This window comes from Adiantum capillus-veneris, chromosome 12, assembly GCF_014529385.1.
Source record: "Adiantum capillus-veneris isolate H3 chromosome 12, ASM1452938v2, whole genome shotgun sequence".
In the NCBI taxonomy this organism is placed as follows: Eukaryota; Viridiplantae; Streptophyta; class Polypodiopsida; order Polypodiales; family Pteridaceae; genus Adiantum; species Adiantum capillus-veneris.
The window spans coordinates 31,521,170-31,534,913 of NC_140942.1; the positions used below are offsets into that span (position 1 = coordinate 31,521,170).

Genomic DNA, 13,744 nt, shown 5'->3' on the forward strand with positions numbered 1-13,744 from the left:
CGTGGAGATGGCTCTACTTCTCCTCCTTGAGGCTTTGTAGATGCCTCAATTGCTTCTGCTTCTTGAGCTATTGTAGAGGAAGGTCCTGCTATAGTTGTTTCCCCTTCCTTGGGTTGTTCAAAATCTGCTTCTTCCTATTGTTCATGATCTTTTTCCTTTGCTGCATCATCATCCTTAGATTTATCCATTGGTGAATGGCTTGGACTCGGCATGGGCTGATCTTCTTGTTCCGTAGTTGGTGAAGAGGGTCGTGGAGACATGTCCTCCTGGTCATGATGTGACTCACTTTGTTTAGCAGTTTTTGCTTGTCTTTGTTGCTCAGCCGCTTCTTCTTTTGCTTTTCTTTGAGCTTCTAAAGCTTCCTTCAGCTTTAAAGCTTCAACTTCCGCATACATCCGCTCAAGAAAATATTTCGGATCCTCTGGAACCTTCTTTGCAGGGTTCTTGGTTCTTGGTCCCTTTACCTCCCTTCGACTGCATTTTTCGGGGTCTTCACCTGTAGCTTGGCGGTTCCTTTCGTATGTTTGCTTTTCTCTTTCAATTCTAGCCTTCTTTTGTTGTTGCTCCTCTTGGTGAGGTGCCACTAATTTCTTTTTCATCGCTTCTCTCCTTGCCTTGGTTTCTTCGTTGTCAGAGCTTTCATTGCTATGGGCTTTAGGGAAACTTTCTACAGATTCCTCATCTGATTTGTATACTCTCTTTGTTGATCGGGTGGTCCTTGGAGAAGGTTGAGCTGACACAATCCAGGTGTTCTGATCTGGGGCTAGAGGCAAATTGTCGGCCATTCTAATAGCATGATATGCTATTCTTGTTAGCACTTTTGGAGCGGCCAAATATGTGATCTTTCCCTGTTTCTTTGTGCTCTTCAGTGTTGTAAGCACATACTACGCGTGATCTATCACTTGCCTGGTTGTCGAGGATAGAGGCAAGCTGGTTCCTCCACTTGCCTTTGGATGAGATCAAAAAATGTGGTAGCAGCAGTATCTTTGGTAAAAGTACCCGCTGTCTTTCTATCTCTTATCCACATAATCATATCTTCTGTTGGTAGCTTCAGTGCCTCGACCACTATTTCTTTAGTGATCACCACTTCAACCTTTTGCCCCTATTGATCCGTGATTTGGGCCAATCCATCTTCTTTAATAGTGGATAGAAATTCATATGCTTTCTGAAAATCCACTCTGCATGGTTCTTGGTCATAGAAATCTCGAAGCCCCAGCCTTCGGTTGGCTTCCTTGGCGTCTGGCTTCACCGCTACATCATAAACCTCCTTAGGTAGCATCTGCAATTCTACCTGGTGTCCTTATTCGCTCTTGAATCTACCAGTGAAAACCATTGTGTTGTTTTCTTTGAGCTGTTCTTTAGACAAGTAGGTTGCTTTTTCTATCTTCAGTGAGCTTGGATCTAACTAGAACGGTGGCAACTCCTACAGCTTATCTTTCTGGGACACCCTTTTCTTTGCCTTTTCAGTCGCTTGCATTGCTCCTGTTAAGTGAATACAGTGTCAAAGTTAGAAAATTCTGCAAATTTCACTCTGAAATGCCATGAGTTTGAATTGTTGGCAAATGATGTCCATTTTTCTTCAGATCAATTTTGGAGCATGCATAGATGCATAAAAACATGTAGAGATCAAAATCATGCAGTTCATGCAAAAATTGCAACAAAAGTAAATAATCACGATTATTAACAGTTGGGGATTTTTTTCTAAATTTTTGCATTTTTGACATCATAGGCTTGAAACATATGGCATTTAGGTACTCTTAGTGAAGTGTGGGCTCATTTGAGTGCACTGGGTGGGAATGGTGCCAGATTTAGACTTTTAGACTTTGAAACAGTAGGTATAAAGAGATTTTGAGTTTTAAAGATCCAAACTTGCTCAAACTTGATTTGTGGGCTTGGGACATCAACTTCTTTGGTCCCATAATGTCAAAGTTGAAAATTGCACCCATTTTGGCAAAAAAATAAATAATTACGATTATTAACTTTTTCATCAATTTGTACATTTTTTTGTTGAAACTTGGTTCTAGGCATGATGTAGAGTCTGTGTGTGAGATATGGGGTGATTTGGATCAAAAAATGTGACAGTTAACTCAAAAATTGGTTTGAAAAGACTTTGGTGCATTTTTTGACAAATTCAGAGTTTTTCTTGATCATTTTGGCTCATATTTGACATGTGGCATGTAATAAATGTGTACAAGTGATAGGTGAAGTGCAGAGATCAAATCCAAGCCAATCAAGCACAAAAGTAAATAATCATGATTATTTACAACAGTCATTGTTTTTGCCAGAATTGATAATTTGATGACCTAAATATCTTCAATACATCTAAAACAAGTCCTAAAATGAATTTGGTAGAGTTCGGTTGTGTCGGCATCACTTCGTGCTCTCGTCGACTCTAAAATTACGAATTTGTGTGACTACTTATCATGTAGACTTGGTTAGTCACTTTTGAAGCTATGGACTTGTCCGCTACATAGTCTTGGTGCTACTCATCCAGTTCTGGCCCATTCGGAGTCGGTTTGACTTCCTATGCAAATTTGATGCTTTGTAGCCTTCGAGCCGTTTTTTACTGTTCAAGAGATTGCCTTGACTATTTCCATGAAACCATCTAGGTATATTGTATATAGACCCAGCCTATAAGCTACCCGTGGGGTCAGAATCCAATTCTAGCATATGGCAAAAACCTAGATTATTTAATTGGGACCCCCTCAACCCCTGCCAAATGGTCATTTGGTGATATGAAAGTGTTCTATAATATCAAGGCATGCTAAAATTCAAGTCTCGTCCAATTCGGTTGAGCTGACTGGCCGCTATGGTCACTTTTGTGTTGTAGGACTTCATGCACAACTGGGTTTCTAGGGTTTTTTTCTGAGCCTAGACTTGCTACTCGGATATATAGAATTGTTCATTGATAAGTTTAGAACTTACCCCTCATGTCTCTTGTGAGACGACGCTGTAAATGGATGATTGTAGACTTCGGAAATCGTGCACGAAGGCAGAAAACTCTCTCCTCCAAGAGTGACTAGTGGAAATGAGGTGATTTTGGGCTACCTTGGATATCTATACTCGGACTTCCCGAACTATTTTTCCTCAAATTTCCCTGTTAGTCCTACTAGGCCGTGAAATATATGCTAGACTCAAAAATTTCTTCAATCGCATTCCGTTAGCTCATTTTGTAAGAATTTGCAAAAGTAGGCCTTGGCCGGCAAACCGCGACACACGTTTCGGCATGCATGAAACGCGAAACGCCTGAAACGCACGAAACGTTTCGGTGTGCGGGTGAAACGCCACCAGTGAAACGGCTAAAAAAATTTGGGGGTTTTTGCCGAAATAAAAAACTTAGCCTTATCAAAGGCTGCGGGCAGCGGGCACTCTGTTTTTTTTCCACCTGGTTTTTTTCTGTCTGCAAGCGTTGAACATTGACGTGAGAGCCTACCCGAGGACTCCCTGGTTGCAGCGTGCGACTCTTCAAGGACTCTAAGGTAAGGAATTGCTCTCTCTCTCTCTCTCACACACACACACAGACACACACAAAACGGACAACAGATAGCAGACAATTGAATTGTCAATTTGTCTGTTGTGAGAGAGAGAGAGAGAGAGAGAGAGAGAGAGAGAGAGAGAGAGAGAGAGAGAGAGAGAGAGAGAGAGAGAGTATTATCATTTATAAATTATGTCACCTATCACGTGTGACGTGACTCAGTCACGACTCACGAGTCACTCACGTCCCGACTCCGGAGTTTGGAGTTTGACTCGAAGATTTCTGCTTGCTCAATGCTGAGAGAGAGAGAGAGAGAGAGAGAGAGAGAGAGAGAGAGAGAGAGAGAGAGAGAGAGAGAGAGAGAGAGAGAGAGAGAGAGAGAGAGAGAGAGAGAGAGAGAGAGAGAGAGAGAGAGAGAGAGCAATGCGAGTCGCGAGTATAATCTTTATCGGTCAATTTTCTCACATGTGTTCCATGTATCAAAATTTGCAGGGCTAAGGATCTTCGATCATGGTGAGAGGACAAATTAGGCAGCCAGTATTTGAGAGGGATCCATGGGAGTCTATAGTTTTCATTTCCAAATATCACAAATCTAGCTCTCAAAGGGTTGCATGTAAGCTGTGTGGGGATGTGCTCACAGGAGGTGTGACCCGCTTGAAAGCCCATTACACTTGGATTGGAAGCAAAGGGAGAGATGCATGCAAATTTGTCTCTGAAGAGTTGTGGCTTTCTTTTGGGGGTGAGTGGGCAAAGTACATCAGTATTGTCATGCCCTCTCTTGAGTCCCCAATAGATGAAGAGGCCCTCTTAAAGAAAGTCCAAGATGAAAAAGGTAAATTGGGTGCTCAAAACCCTCCCTTGCCTATGGTGGGTGCTACTTCTAGTACTCCATGAGCCTCAACTTCAAATATCCCTACTACATCTAGTACTCCACGAGCCTCGACTCCAAATATCTCTTCCACTGTTGTGCTCCAAATGTTACTGCTAGTGTCAAAGATAGCAATGCAAGAGATGCTACAGAAGCTAGCGCTCAAGACGTGGATACTAGTCATGCTGCTCCTTCTATTAGTGCCACACAGGCATCTCCTTCCCAACCTGAAGTGGGACAACTTGGAGTAGGTACGCATAAGAAGAGAGCTCGCACATCTGGGCGCTCTTCTACATTGCATGATGTTTGGGCTCCTAGCTTGAAGAAGGCGGCGGAGATAGCCGAGGAGTGTTTTTTTTACCAATGCAACATTGCATTCCATGCTGCACGCACAAGGGCCTACAAAAGATTTGTGAATGCTGTCTCAATGGCTGCAGCTGCAGGAGTGCCAATTACTCTTGCCAGATCTGAGGCACTTTGCACTAGCAGATTGACACGTCAAGTAGACATGGTTCATGAGAAATTGCAGGGTCATAGAGATTCTTGGGTAGTATATGGCTACACTATCATATCAGATGGCTGGAAAGATGTGCGAAAGCGTCACTTACTCAACATCCTCGTCTCTTGTTGTACCAGCACAACATTTTTGAGAGCCATTGATGTGTCAGGAGCTGGCATACGAATCACTGGTATGTTTCTTATCCTTATTTCTTGTCTCTTGGAAATCAAAGCATAGAGCATCATAGTTTAAAGTGAACTGTTTCTTACAAGTTACAATCTACAAGATTCGAATCCCAAATGTGCAGGAGAGCTTATTTTTTGGCACATTCGAGATGCTATCAAGGAGGTTGGGCCACAACATGCGGTGCAAGTGGTGACAGACAATGCAAGCAATTGCAAGCTTATGGGCGAAATGGTCGAAGCTGCATATCCACACATAGTATGGAGTCTGTGTGCAGCACACTCCATTGATCTTATGATGGAAGATATTGGTGCACTACCATGGGTGTCTACACTAGTTGATAAAGCTCTATAGCTCTACAGCTTATCAACTTCGTTCATCAAAAATCATTTGCTCTAGGGTTGTTCACTGCCCATTGCAAATGGGCTCTCAAGAAACCGGCAAAGATCCAATTTTGCTACATCTTTATTGTCTTGTGCCGGTGAGCTTCTCAAAGGTTTCCTATTCTTTGAATGCCCATTTTTTAGACTTATGTGAAGCTCAAATATACATTGTTTTATGTACAGCTTGATGAAATGAAAAGATGACTTGCATCATATGGTGGTAGACGAAAGGTGGTTAAATTGGCCAAACTCCATCACTCCTGCTGCCGTGGCGATCCTTGATGGGGTGATTTGCAACAACACATTTTGGAGAGAGATTGATGGCCTTCAAGCAGCTCTTCAGCTGATTGTTAGCGTTTTACGCTTATGTGATAGTGAGGGATCCACCCTCAGTCTCCTCTACGAGTTCATGACAAAGTTGAGGGTAGCCATACGTGATTGCACGTCATTGAGCTCAGACAGGTAAGGTTTTTGAAATATTTATCTTTCTTTCAAGTCTTAACTCTTACGGCATTACACATATCGTAGTTCACATGTGATTATGTGAACTTGTGACATGTAGAGTAAGCATCATGCTTGACATATTTGATGTACGATGGAATTGGTTTCGCCGTCCTATACATTGTGTAGCCCACATGCTACATCCAGCTTGGAGAAGTGAGACTCAGAGATCCGATCGTGTGCTTTTGACCGGATGGAATGAATATGTGGAGAGTGCGCAAAATCGACTAGAAGAGGATCTTTTGGAGTATAGAGATAAAGATCTCTAAAGTCTATATGTTTAAGGTCTTAAAGCACAATCATAAAGAGCATATTCTAAAGTCTTTAGAGCTTGCAAATTGTGTCTTGATTCTTGTGAGAAATTATACATATAGGTGGCAGGGAAAATTTTTCTCGTGCAATTGCCAAAGATGTTGAAAACCAAGTAATTCCAGTTTCATGGTCGGAAAAATTTGGGGGTTTGACACCCATGTTGCAGTATTTGGCTTTGTGGGTCCTCTCCCAAGAGGGGAGCTCATCCAGTGTGGAGAGGTTATGGAGCATAATGGGGGACATACATACAAAAGATCAAAATAGGTGAGCTTCTTAATGAGAATTTAGCTTTGGTCAAAGGTTCATTGCAGTGACTAGTCTATACGTTTTGCCTAACTTGGGGTGTCTTAACTTTTTTGTAGGCTCAATACTCCCTAGCTTGATAGGTTGGCATTTGTTAATGCCAATCTTCGGGTATTGGAGAAGGCGGGTGGATTCGATAGTGTCGGCCCTATCAGTTGGCTACCAAAGCAAATGGATCATCGATAGATTGTAGTTGAGGCAGTCGACATCTCACATCTCCAACCACATACACCTGAGGATGATGTGTATGATTTCATCCGTGAGGAAATGATGAGGTTCTCACGACAGACTCGTTCGACTACACGTCGCCGATGTGGGGGTTGCTACTACTAGTGCTCGTCCTGAGAGAGCTACTCAAGCACGTGGGCCTAGACGCAGTGTTGCAGAGCTTACTTCTACTACTAGGCAACTTACTCCGACTGCTTCAAAGTGTGAGAGTAATGAGGGGATTCAGGCAGATGGATATCAGTAGTCTCTTTTTGAGTCTAGAGGAGCGACTCACTACCGCTCAGATTTGCATATTTTTTCATGCTACCTTATCATTTTGTCATGGGACATATTTTTTTGTGTTTGCCGTATGGGCTTTGACACCATCACTCCAGTCTTGACTCTTTACAATCTTGTGCTATGTAGTTTGTCGAGTCTTGACAAGATTATGGTTTGGATTTCATCTTGTTTACATGGAGAATCGACTTATGTTCTTGACATTCTATGTGCATTGTGTTCAAACTTCACTATCTAATCCATTGTTTTGTTTAGTTCTACTAGTAATGTTCGATGAATCAGAAATCTTGAGACTTGAATGTGCAAGTAGTTACTAGTTGTAACTTGTAACTTTGTAAGTTGTAATTTCTTGTCGCTTTGAGGTTTAAATTTTGCTCACTTTTAGTTTGTTCCAGTTTAAATTATGCAGCGGTCTATATCTTAGAAAGTAGAGGTAATGTCATCGATATTGATCACATTATCATATATGATGATATCTCCCTCTCTCAAGGATCTAGATTTGGCACAAATGTGTGCAAATGTGTATTGCATTGTGCACACCTATTACATATATATATAATACTATATATACCCAGAATTGGTGTTTCAAGTATATGTTTCATCGAGGCTCCTCTCAAGGGTGAAACGTTTCGGGGTGAAACGCCCCGTTTCGGGGTGAAATGTTTCGGGTCTGAAACGTTTCGTGGTTAAGCTGGCCTTGGCGGCCTAACTTAGGCTTCCCGCTTCCATCTGTCGATTTGATTGAAATTTTCTCACAACTTTGAGTAATTCTGCACCTCTAGATGGTTTGAACATAGCAGGTGTAGAAGGAAGTCTACTTGAAGAAACCAATAGAAATACAATGGAAAAAGGCAAAGGAACAGCCTTAGTTGTCAGGGGAAGGACCAAAGAAAAGTACAAAGGTGGAAAGAGGAATCAGTCTCGTAGCAAGTCCCGCAGTGCTAACGGCAAGAGTGACATAGAATGCTACCATTGTGGCAAGAAGGGTCACATGAAAAGAGACTGCAGAGAATGGAAAGCAGAAAAAGGCAAAGAGAAAGCTGAAGACCATGGTGAGAAGATCAAGTCCTCAGTGAAGATTCAAGAAATAAATGTGACAAACATTGTTGCAGAGGATGACAGTCTAGTGTCAGGAGACATCTACTTCTTGAAGAATACAATGGACTCAGCTCTTCTTACAACATCTGATGGAAATGCACTGAGTGACTGGATTATAGACGTAGGGGCATCACTTCACGTGTCTCCAAACAAGGAGTGGTTTACCTCTTATGTGACCACTAAAGATCATGTTCGGCTAGGCAATGGGCAGACATGTGAGATCTTAGGTGTTGGAGATGTTCAATTGAAGTTTCAGAATGGCTCTTCTTTCACGCTGAAGAATGTGAGACATGTTCCCGCAATTACAAAGAGCTTAATCAACACAGGTTTACTTGATGATGCTGGCTACGTCACCACTTTTGGACAAAACATGTGGAAGATATCCAAGGGTTCGATGACAGTAGCACATGGAGTAAAGTCTGGAGGACTTTACATGATTTATGTATCAAATGTCTTTTCAAAGGCCTTTCAAGACTTTTGTGAGTCAAAAGGTATAAAACGTGAACTTACTGCTCCTTACAATCCTCCTCAAAATGGTGTTGCTGAGAGGATGAATAGGACCATACAAGAGAAGGTCAGAAGTATGTTGTCTAATGCACAGCTGCCAAATGGGTTTTGGGGTGAAGCTGTATCAACAACTGTTCATCTTATAAATAGATCTCCTAGGAAGGTTTTGCAGAAGGATTCAGTGCCAGAGATGGTATGGTCAGGCAAAATGCCCTCATACAAGCATCTCAGAGTCTTTGGCTGTGAGGCATATACTCACATTCCAAAGGAATTTAGGAACAAACTTGAGCCAAAGAGTAGAAAGTGCATCTTTCTAGGCTATGGTAATTCTGGTGAGATGGGGTATAGACTTTGGGATCCCGAATCCAGAAAGGTTATCCGCAGCAATGATGTTCACTTTAATGAATCCAAATATCATTCTAAACCAGAGAGGGTTGAGGAGATTAGAAGAGTTGTCTTCCAAGAAGATGGACCTACACGTGCAAGACAAAATGTCAGGGCTCAAGAGGAGCAAGGAGAGGATAGATTGGAACCAGAGGTTGTGGCTGAGCCCGAGCCACCTATTTTGCGTAGATCTCGACGTATCACGCGACCTCCTGATCGGTTTGTTCCATCTATGAACTATGTCATGTTGACTGATTGCAATGAGCCTTCATGTTACAAGGAAGCAATGCAAATGAAGGACTCCGGGAATTGGCAATTGGCCATGCAGTCAGAGATGAGAGCTCTGCATAAAAACCAGACATGGAAGCTAGTTAAATTACCACAGGGCAAAAAGGCTCTACCTTGTAAATGGGTTTACAGTTATAAGATCACCGCTCATGATAGTCAGCCAAAGTACAAAGCAAGGCTTGTTGCGAAGGGCTTTAAGCAAGAACAAGGCATTGACTTTGATGAAGTCTTCTCTCCGGTGGTCAAGATGACTACATTGAGATGCTTTCTTGCATTGGTTGCCATATTAGATTTGGTGTTGCACCAAATGGATGTCAAGACAGCATTCTTGCATGGTGATTTAGATGTGGAAATTTACATGTAGCAGCCAGAAGGGTTTGTTGAGAAAGGCAAGGAAGATTTGGTATGCCAGTTGTTAAAGAGTCTTTATGGCTTAAAACAATCACCGAGGGTATGGTACCATAAATTCCACAAGTTTATTCTTTCTCAAGGCTACAAACGTAGTGAGTTCGATCACTGTCTATATACAAAGAAGGCTAAGGATAGTAGTTGGCTGATCCTTATTTTGTATGTGGATGACATGTTGATTGCTGGCAAGCACTTGGAAGAAATTTTAGCTTTGAAGTCAAAGATGGCAAAATTGTTTGACATGAAAGACATGGGTGAGGCAAGTCATATACTTGGTATGCGCATTGAGAGAGACAGATCAAAGAAGTTGATTTGGTTATCTCAAACAGAGTATATTGACAAGGTTTTGCAACGTTTCAATATGGAGAAGGGAAAGGCATTGAGTGTTCCATTGCCACCATATGTGAAACTTAGCAAACAAGATTTTCTTGTGTCTAAGGAAGAACAGGCTGAAATGGATAAGATTCCATATGCTTCTGCAGTGGGTAGTTTGATGTATGCAATGATTGCTACTCGCCCAGACATTGCATTTGCAGTGGGAGTAGTAAGTCGATACATGTCAAACCCAGGCAAGAAACATTGGGAGGCAGTGAAAGGAATATTGAGATACCTGAAAGCTACAAAGAGTATGCGTATATGCTATGGGAGTCAGGAGGTAAGTGTAAAGGGTTTTACAGACTCAGATTATGCAGGTGACTTAGACAACCGAAGGTCTACGTTAGGGTATGTCTTTACATTGGCTGGTGGAGCAGTATCATGGCATTCTAGATTACAAGATTGTGTTACTCAGTCTACTACAGAGGCGGAATATGTTGCAGCATCAGAGGCATGCAAAGAATCAATTTGGCTTAATCGACTAGTAACAGATTTGGGAATCAAAGAAGAGATGCCCATGTTATATTGTGATAGTCAGAGTGCTATACAACTGGCTCACAATCCAATTTATCACTCAAAGACAAAGCATGTGGATGTGAAGTATCATTTCATTAGGGAAATGCTCGAGGATAAGCAAATTCAGCTTGTCAAAGTTCACACCACAGAAAATCCTGCTGATCTACTTACAAAAGGACTTCCCTCAGAGAGATTTGCGCACTTTCGCAAGCATTTAGGTGTAGGGTAGTACATCACTTCTCTACATCTCTTGTATATTAGCTTGTATAGTAGCTTCTCTCACACTTAAAGTACCACATTGGACTTTAAGTGGGAGGTTTTTGGGGTATAAAGCCCAATGTGGTCGCCCAGGTAAGTGGGCGGGCCGCCAGGTATGTACACATATTCTTTTGTAAAAACCTAATAAGAACTCACTATGCTATACACATTACAGTAGAGCGAGTTCACCATATCGTCGTGCTCTTCTTCTCACACTCTCTCTCGCGTCACACTTCCGCTCGTACTCCTTCACTTTTTTATGGAATAAATTTTTCCTAATCCTTTCCTTTTGATGGTTGTATAATTTTTCTCTACCATATTGAACTGTCTACTAGCATAAGAAATAGGAAAATCAAATTTTTCGTCTCCTGGCTGAGCTGGTATACACCCAATGGCAAAATTGGAAGCATCTACATGTTTTTGGAATATCTTATTCCAATCTGGTGCGTTCAATATTGGGGCTGAAGTGAGAGCTTGCTTTAGCTTCATGAAGGATTCTTCACACTCATCAGTCCATTCAAAGAGTGTAATTAAGCTCTACATGGGTTTTGCAATTATAGCGTTCATGTAAATGAATTGTCAGTAATATCCACAATGTCCCATGAAAGCCTGAACCCCTTTGATTGTTGTCAGTCTAGGCAATTCAACAATAACATGAATTTTATCCATATCAGTAGATATGCTATTTTTAGACACTATATGTCCAAGAATTTTTTCTTGTCTTTCCATAAATGTGCACTTTTCAAGATTTAAGCAAATCTTATAAAGTCTACATTTTTTGAATACCCTTTTGAGGTGTTCAAAATGATCAGCCCGGATTGATGAATGTACACATCGATCATCCATATATACTTCCAAGAAATTCCAAAGATATTCCTTAAAAACATGGCTCGTCAATCTTTGAAAGGTGGCAGGAGCATTAGTTAACCCAAAAGGCATAACCTGATAGGCAAAAATACCCCATTCAGTTGCAAAGGCAGTTTTATGTTGATCTTTGGGGTCAACCAAAGTTGTATCCCAAAAAGCCATCTAAAAAGTAGTAAGCTTTTTTTATGCAACTCGTTTTAAAACAATAAGGGGAAACTTAAAATTCTCCCGGTTTTCAGGTCAAAATTTGATGCTTTTGTCAGTAATAACACTAAAACTTGTGTAAATTTTCCGGTCTTCTTACAGGCAAGCTCAAAATCTAACCGGGATTTTACAATTTCAACCGATTAAAATACACTAGACCCGGTTTTTTTCAACAATGATCCTAGAGAGTAACAATCTATATTTTTTGAGAGGTATTAGCTTGCTGTTTGGACCTTCGTTTTTCAGATTGGTGTGCAATTTTTGGGTTGTTTTTGTGTTTCTTTTTTTGGACCCCCACTCATCAATTCACAAGAAGTTTTGGACAAATTCTCACAATAATTCCCACATTGTGACTTACTCCAACATCATGAGCTTCGGGGCCGGTGGTCCCCTGCCCCCAATCCTACCTAGCTAGGTATGTGGTGCCTCTCGTGCAAAAGCTCATGATATTACACATCGTATGAAAAACACTGAAAAAGTCTCCGTTTTCCTACATGAGAAAATTTCTACATCTTAATGTGAAAGATGGAGGAAGATAGGCCAATAGGGAGACAATAGACAAGGAGTGCGAGCTAAGAGAGTTTGCTGAGGGGGAGGGAGGGGGATGGGGGATGGGGGAGCAATGAGGGGCTATGGTGAGGACGCGCAGACACAACTCTCTCTCTCTCTCTCTTGTTTGGACTGTAGCCTCATGACTATCTATCTCTTTGACATATGAGTGTGTGTATGTGTGTGTGAGAGAGAGAGAGAGAGGGAGAGAGCCATGCATAGGCCACACTGTATGTGTAGCACGCACAAAGATAGATTGGAAGAAAAACGCACATTTTGTCATAGATGCAAGAAGATAAAACTTGAAAGCGACATCTTTTAGGTTAGTATTCTATCGGTTTTTTGATAAAAAATAAAAAGAGACATACTTGTTCCACCTACTACTCGCTCTACTATGTTAATACGTACTACTGGGTCCTAAGATGCTCTAGCATCTCCAATTAGCATCTCCATTCGACTCACGATTTAAAACCATTTCTAATGGGTGGGATTTGACCTCATCACGTAGAGAGTATAAAGGTCAACCTTAACCACTAGGCTACAAGCCCACAGTACCCTTTGAGGTGCCCTTAACTATTAAAAAAAACAATACCCCCCCCCCCCCCCCCCCCTCCTATAAATGACACGGGGTCTAACTCAAGGGATATACGGCTGGCGCGTTATCGACGGGGCGGGGAGGGCTTTGGGCCATTGGATCGACGCACTTGGGGGGACAGAGTTATATAGTACTACGGTTACATACCTTTCAAGCAATCGCGACAGCTGGGTTGGATAGGTAGTGCGTGTGTGGAGCGGGAGGTGGCGAGGTCAAGCGGGCAGCTGGGGGCCTTAATTTTTTGATACCCAAAGATGGGATCAACGGTGGATTGAACATCCACTGTAGATCCCTTAAGTTTCTCCTGTGACGCTTATAGACGGGGAGTAGACTAAAAATAAGTCCCCTTTTTTGAAGATTTTAGTGACTATATGGGAATCAAAAATTGTTTTTATTTTCGCTTTTGTGCATAGATGTGAGCTACAGCTGTTAGCCTTTGCTCGTCAAGAATTTCTAAATATTCAAGCCTCTCTGACAATTCATGTCCGGTCCACTCAAGATCCTTAGCTACCCTTAATATCGGCAATAGAAATTCTATCGACAGTATGGCATCAAAACCATAAACAAGGTTAAAGGGTGTAGCATTTAAAGTGGTCTTGAATGAAACTCTATAAGCCCATAGAGACGCATGGAGATTAATTTCCCAATCGGTCCGTCCTGAACTAAC

General features: G+C 41.7%; 1 pseudogene; it reads left to right on the forward strand.

Moving 5' to 3' along the window:
* Window positions 1–4,298: 4,298 nt before the first annotated feature.
* Window positions 4,299–6,996, forward strand: LOC147445522 (uncharacterized; annotated as a pseudogene).
* Window positions 6,997–13,744: the final 6,748 nt, after the last annotated feature.